Raw genomic sequence first — 6,577 nt, 5'->3', positions numbered from 1 at the left:
CCTGATGTGGGGCTCGATCCCATAACACCGGAATCACGCCCTGAGCCGAAGGCAGACGCTTAACGACTGCGCCACCCAGGCGCCCCTAAGCCCTGACTTTTGACCGCAGAAGCCTGACCTCAGCAAGGGCCCTTCCATTGGCCTCTCTGGGGCTTTGGGTCCCTGCTTAGAATCTTTTGGTCCCACAGCATCTGCTATCACAAGTGGCTCACGGCAACCAAGTGCTAAAATGGAGCTGACCACTGCCCACAGGAGGAGGTAGGGCCCAGGCCCCCCAGCCCAGCTTCCTCTACTCTCCATACTGCCCTGGGGGTACACATGGCTCTGACTCTCCCTTACAGCCAACAGATCTTCCCACTGGCCCCAAGGTAGGATTTAACCAAACTTAAAGCTCAGTGCTTTATTGATAGTTTAAATAATTAAAGAAAAATCTAAATACAAACAGTTTATGCAAACCAGCATCCATTAAAAGGACTTCTAAGTACCTAACCCCTATTAAACAATTTATGTAAACACTATTCCTTCAGGAGAATGGAAATGCTGAGCCTCCTTCCCCATTCTCCGAGCACTAAGGGGAGGGGAGATGCGTGAAGCAGCACGGAGGGCCTTGTGCGTGTGTGTACTCCTGCTTGTGGACAGAGAACGGAAGTCAAATCAGCTCATCTGTGATGGTTATTTATCAGTGTAACTTAAACTGGTTTGGGGAAAGAAAAGGTGACCAGTGGTCAATAGCGTCAGGGGGCTGCTGTGTGATGAGCTAACTTGGATTTGGCAATTTCCTGACCTTTGCCAGAGGGGTTCCAGGGGATGATGTGACTGGAGGCCTAATTGCAATGGATTTGTGATCTTGGGCTGCCAGATGTCTGGAAAGTGCAGAAACACGGACCGTTCTGCACATATGTGTCAGGATGCATGTGGGGCTTTGTTGGGCCTTGGCAGGCAGTGAAGCTGATTCTGAGCTCTCTTCTAGTTATCTCTACATTCGCCAAGCTAGTCTGGCAGCTCTCAAGTTATTTGAAATCTAACCTCTGCTGACCGGTGGATTTAATGCTCGGAAGATGTTTTGATGTTGAGCCATTGTCACTGGCATCCAGGGGAGGTGCTGAGTCTGCAAGGAGATTCCCCAGTTCCTAGCCGACTTGCCTGTTCTCTCCCATAGCAGGAAGCCATGCAGTCACTAGACTTTGCCATCCTGGAATTTCTGGGGCGGTGCTAGTTTAAAGCTTTCTGATGGCAGATGGATTGATCATACATGTCTATCTCCGCTTCTTCACAAAAACCCACTAAAATGACAGTGAGGAATTTTTAAAGGTTTGGATCCACAGTGACTAAGAGACGTCAGTGGAGAAGAGATTAAACACATTTTAGGGAGATGGAAAGTGGATGGGCAGTCATAACTGATTTTAGCAGAGCAGAACAGTTTATGGAGGAAAATATGGCAGAGAAGTAAGCCGAACCGTCCAGAAGGGCTCAGAAATTGGGATGTAAGTACTGTGGAATGTGAGGATGACGTATAAAGATAAGAGGGGGAAATAGTTGAAATTGTCGAAATTGCGAGGTTGGAATCCAGGGCTCCTATCCCACCCCACATAGCAATCCTTTCATCCATTTTACCCCTCCCCCAACAAAGGGAGACTAAGCCCTTTCTCTAAAGAGCTAACTGGTGAGTCTCCAAATTTAAGACTTCAAGAAGGCTAAAGGACACTAATGGGGTATGGGGTTAAAACAGTATTTCTCTTCTTTCTTTCTTTCTTTGTGTAATTTATTTTTTGAAGAAACCTGATCATTTGTCCTATAGAGTTTTCCACAGTCTGGATTTTGCTGATTGCAATCCAAGTGGTGCATCTTAACATGTTCCTCTATTCTCTGTATCATCTGTAAATTGATTGCTAGATCTAAAGAGTTTATTCAGTTTAGATTGCAGCAAGATTACTTTCTCCGCAGGTGTTATTGTGTACTTTTTTTAGGACGCACATACTATTCTGTTTTTTTCAATGTTAGCAGCCATTGATGATTGTTTCCCAGATTCATTAATTCTGTAGATGTTACAATGTATGAGCTGCACTTCTACAAAGAAAAACTTCTCATCTCCAATTTGGTTACCCAACCATATGGTCATATAGGAAAGACAGGATAAGGGGCACCTGGGTGGCTCGGTTGTTAAGTGTCTGCCTTCGGCTCAGGTCATGATCCCAGGGTCCTGGGATCGAGCCCCGCATCAGGCTCCCTGCCTTGCTGGGAGCCTGCTTCTTCCTCTCCCACTCCCCCTGCTTGTGTTCCCTCTCTCGCTGGCTGTCTCTCTCTGTCAAATAAATAAATAAAATCTTAAAAAAAGGCAGGATAAATGTTTGATACTCTTTATTTACCACTTTTCAAAGAATGAGCTGTTTTGCTAGTGTCTGTCAATGATCAGTCTGTCAATGATGATCAGTTAATTTTATTCTTTTCTTATTATTACAAACTCAAAATGGCTTTAAACATTGTTGGTGTGTTTCAGTCCATTGCAGTTATCTTTGCCAGTAGGAGGCCTCTTCAAGTTGGTTCCTGGGTCTTTTGACATGCTGACCTGGTTGCCTTTGGTTACATCCTTGCTGTTTGGGTGAGGAGATATTCCAGACTCACATTCTTGTACATTTCCCAACCCCAAACCTGGAATCAGCCATTACTTTAAGAGGCTGGTTCCTTTCAGTGGGAAATGGCTAGTTGATTTATTTTTAAATATAAAGAAATAGCCAAAAATCACCAGACCTATCAGGAAAGCCTCTAAAGTGAAAGAGAAAGATCAAAACAAACAAGCAAATAGAAGAAGAAAGCTGTAAGAAAACAGGGACAGTAAGAAAAATATAAGAAAACATTTTTTAAAAGTAGTTAGAAGAACGAATTGAATCTTCTGAGATATAAAAATATATTTTGTAAAACAATAAATTAAAAATATGGAAATTAAAAATGTGATTGGAGAAATAAAAATTGAATTGAAAGATTAAAAGATGAGGTTGAAGAAAAATCTCCCAGAAATTAGAAGAAGAACAACAACAACAACAAATAAGAAATTAAGAACAGGGGAGAAATAACAGAAAATTAGAGGATCAATGCACAAGGGCCAAAGTTGATTGGATTAATGAGCTACAAAAAAGGGAACAGAGGAAAAGGTGAGGAAGAAATTAAAGATGAAATTACATAAGAATATTTGCCAACACAGAAGACAAGTCTTCACATCGAAAAGGCTGAATGAGTTCCCAAAAGGGACATACACTAAGGCACATCAGTGTGAAATTCAGGATATTGTTATGAAAGAGAAGATCCAAAAAGCTTCTAGAGTCTAAAGAAAAAGGAAACGGTCATTAGAAAAGTTGGGGAATAAGAATTACATCAAACTTGGGGGCGCCTGGGTGGTTCAGTTAGTTAAGCATCTAACTCTTGAGTTTGGCTCAGGTCATGATCTCAGGGTGGTGAGATCCAGCCCTGTGTCTGACTGTGTGTTGAGTGTGGAGCCTGCTTAAGATTCTCTGCCTCTCCATCCCCATCTTCTCAAAAAAAAAAAAAAAAAAAAAAAAAAAAAAAAAAAAAAAAAAAAAAAAAAAAAAAAAAAAAAAAGAAAAAGAAAGAAAGAAAAGAATTACATCAGACTTCTCATAGCAACACTGGAATCTAGGAGACATTGGAAGAATAATGCCTTTAAAATTCTGAGTGAAGATTATTTCCAACCTAGAACTCTGTCTCAAAGCTATCAATCAAGAATGTATGAAGATAGAATGAATCAGACATGCAAGAAATTTAAAAAATTGATCTATCGTGAGGAGCCTGGCTGGCTCAGTCAGAAGAGCACGTGACTCTTGATCTCGGGATAATGAGTTTGAGCCCCACGTTGGGTGTAGAGATTACTTAAATGAATAAATAAAAACTTTTAAAAAATTGATCTACCATGTTCCTTTTCTTAGGAAGATATTGGAGATGTGTTTCACCAAAATAAGCAAGTAAATCAAAAGAATGGGAAACATGGGATTTAACAAAAAGGAAAGGAGAGAAGGTAAGTCCCAGGATAACAGCCAAATAGGAGGCCCCAGGAGCAGCCAGTCCACAGTGGGGCAGAAAGCTGGAGGCTGAGGCAGGAGGGAGAGGACAGGAACGAATGGGTGATCAGAACCATTTGTGCTTACAGTTAGCAAATGATATTGAGAGGGATTTGTAACACCTGTCGGACATTTGGGGAAAAATTAATGGTAAGTACATTGCAAAACAAAAAAATGAAGAAAATCAAGGCAATTATCAGTCCAGGAAAACCAAAAGTTGGTCAAGAAGGAAACCTCATCAGAAGAGGTGTGATTTTATGGATTCTCAGATGCACATTTTCACATTTTAATGAGTCTGAAATCAGGCCACTTCTTTCTGTTGATGGCGTCTTACAGTCACTGTCAGCCAGACTGCCATCCTGATTGAGTTGTCCTTGCCTCTGCAGGCATGAACTTGGTCCTTATTCTGATAAAGGAACCCATTAACATTTCAGGCCACAAACTGTTTTAGGATCATATGAGGAGGGAACTGGAGTCCTGATTTTTCGGAAAACCTTCTGTGGACACCTTCTGGTAAGACCAAGAAAGTACCAGCATCCAGACTTGCAGAGTGGGATCCATAGCTTGCAAGAAAATTCTGGGGACCTGAGTGGAATACTCTTGAAGAATTGCTGCATCACTGAAGCCCTGGGTGATTCAAACACATGATCCTCTAAAGCAAGCAAACAAACAAAACAGCTGAGCACTGACACCTGGAAAGTGACTCAGAAGAGGCCGACTCTGAATTCAAAGGTTTAAGAATACTTGATTCAGCTCGTTTCCATTTTTCTTTTCCATACACACAATATTGATAGATGATAAAAATTGTATGTCTAAATCAGAGCACTTTCAATAAGTTTACATTAAAAATTTAAGTAATAAAGATTTGATTGGCAGTGTATTTTCTTTCTTGGTGTTTCGTATTACAATCAGCGGTGGTTTATATTCAGCGAAATCCAGGGTACTGGTTGGTAGTAGTGAACAATTTTTATATATTCATAATAATGTAAATACATAATTACAATGGGAGGATGGGGAGAAGGGAAATGTACGTGTGCTTTGGGGTAGGGGAGAATGGGATGGGTGACTAGGAAAAATCTTTACCTCCATAACAGGAAGTCAGAAGAGAAAGTCTGAGATTGATACATATTTTTGAGAAATTGGATTTAAAAATTAAATTAAATTAAAATAAATTCTATTAAAACATACACACACAGAGAAACAGCTAAAAGCATTGAAAGTAGTTGTCCTTAGGAAATGTAACTGGGGTGGAGGAGGAGGGGGTTGCCGGTTTGGGGGGGTTTTTTTGAATAATTTTTTGATATCATTTGACTTTTTCAACTCTGTACATCATTACTTGGATACAAATAATTTTTAAAATAAAATAAAATTTTTTTAAATGACTCAAGCCTGTTCTGTGCTGTTATCATTATAAATATACATATCCTTTTCAGGCCATATGTTCTAACTTTGGGCTTGAGAAATCTATTCACTGTGAGAAGCTGCAGGATGTAACAGAAAGAGCTCAGCTCTGGTGTTAACTGTCTGGGTTTGCATCTTAGGCTTGTTGCTTACTAGCTTTGTGACCTTGGGCAAATTGTTCAGCTTCTCGGAGCTTCATTTTCCTCACCTGTAAAATGAGCAAAAGTCTACGCGTCTCACTGGCAGTGAGGACCCAAGAGAGCGGTGTGTCAAGTCCGTGGCGCAGTGCCTGTCTGGGTGTTCAGCGCAGTGTACTTGAACTGCTTTTGATTGTGCACAACTGTCCCACCTCCCCACCCAATGGAATTCCCACCCCCTTATGAGCAAGGCCCCTTTGCCCACCAGCCCCACTCCCCTGCAGCCACCCACTGTCTGGAGCTTCAGGCCCGGACCTCTGCAGTGTCCGTGGGCCATTGCTCTTGTTGGCCCCACGGGCCCCAAAGTTGCTTGTTTATGTCCCTCTTTCCTCTCACATCAGGCTCAGCCAGGAAGCTGATGGGGTCCTGAGGGTGATAACGGCTCATTTGTTCCTGTCCTGATAAACCCCATGGCTTTGAGGCCAGATGTCAGGGGTCCTTCGCCCTCCAAGGTCTGGGAGCAGAGGCCGCCTGAGCTCCAGGCCTGGCATGGAGCTCATAAGGCGAATTGAGGCCTGAACCACTTGTCCCCCCGCTCCTGAATCCAGGCTCTGCAGGAGTCAGCCCTCCCTCTGCCCTCAAAGCAGCCGTCTTGGAGCTGTGGGTGGACAGCCGCCTGCTGCTCCCTCGCCCAGCACGCCTCCCCTCCCACAGCCCGGCCCTGGAGCTCTGCAGGCAGGGATTTCATGGCTAGAAGGAGCTTTGTGAGAAATTAAAAGCGGGTTGGTGGTTGTTGTTGTTGTTGTTGTTTTTCCTGTTTGGGTAGAAGACCTGCTTGCTCAAGGCTCCCTCTCCCAGGACAGGTAGGCAGTTCATGTTTGCACATGTGACCCAGGAATCCATAACGAGCCACACACCAGGACTATTGACGTTGCCTGGACAGGGAGGGCAGCTCTCCTCCCTCCAGCT

General features: G+C 43.0%; 1 protein-coding gene across 5 annotated transcripts in view; it reads left to right on the top strand.

Moving 5' to 3' along the window:
- Positions 1-6,577, top strand: part of SEMA5B (semaphorin 5B) — an 80,659-nt gene that overhangs the window by 55,970 nt on the left and 18,112 nt on the right. The gene's annotated exons all lie outside the window — the stretch shown is intronic.

Source organism: Ailuropoda melanoleuca, chromosome 1 (assembly GCF_002007445.2).
Source record: "Ailuropoda melanoleuca isolate Jingjing chromosome 1, ASM200744v2, whole genome shotgun sequence".
NCBI classification, from domain to species: Eukaryota; Metazoa; Chordata; class Mammalia; order Carnivora; family Ursidae; genus Ailuropoda; species Ailuropoda melanoleuca.
Note: the sequence above shows the minus strand (reverse complement) of the source record. Positions and strands in the feature narration are given on the sequence as shown.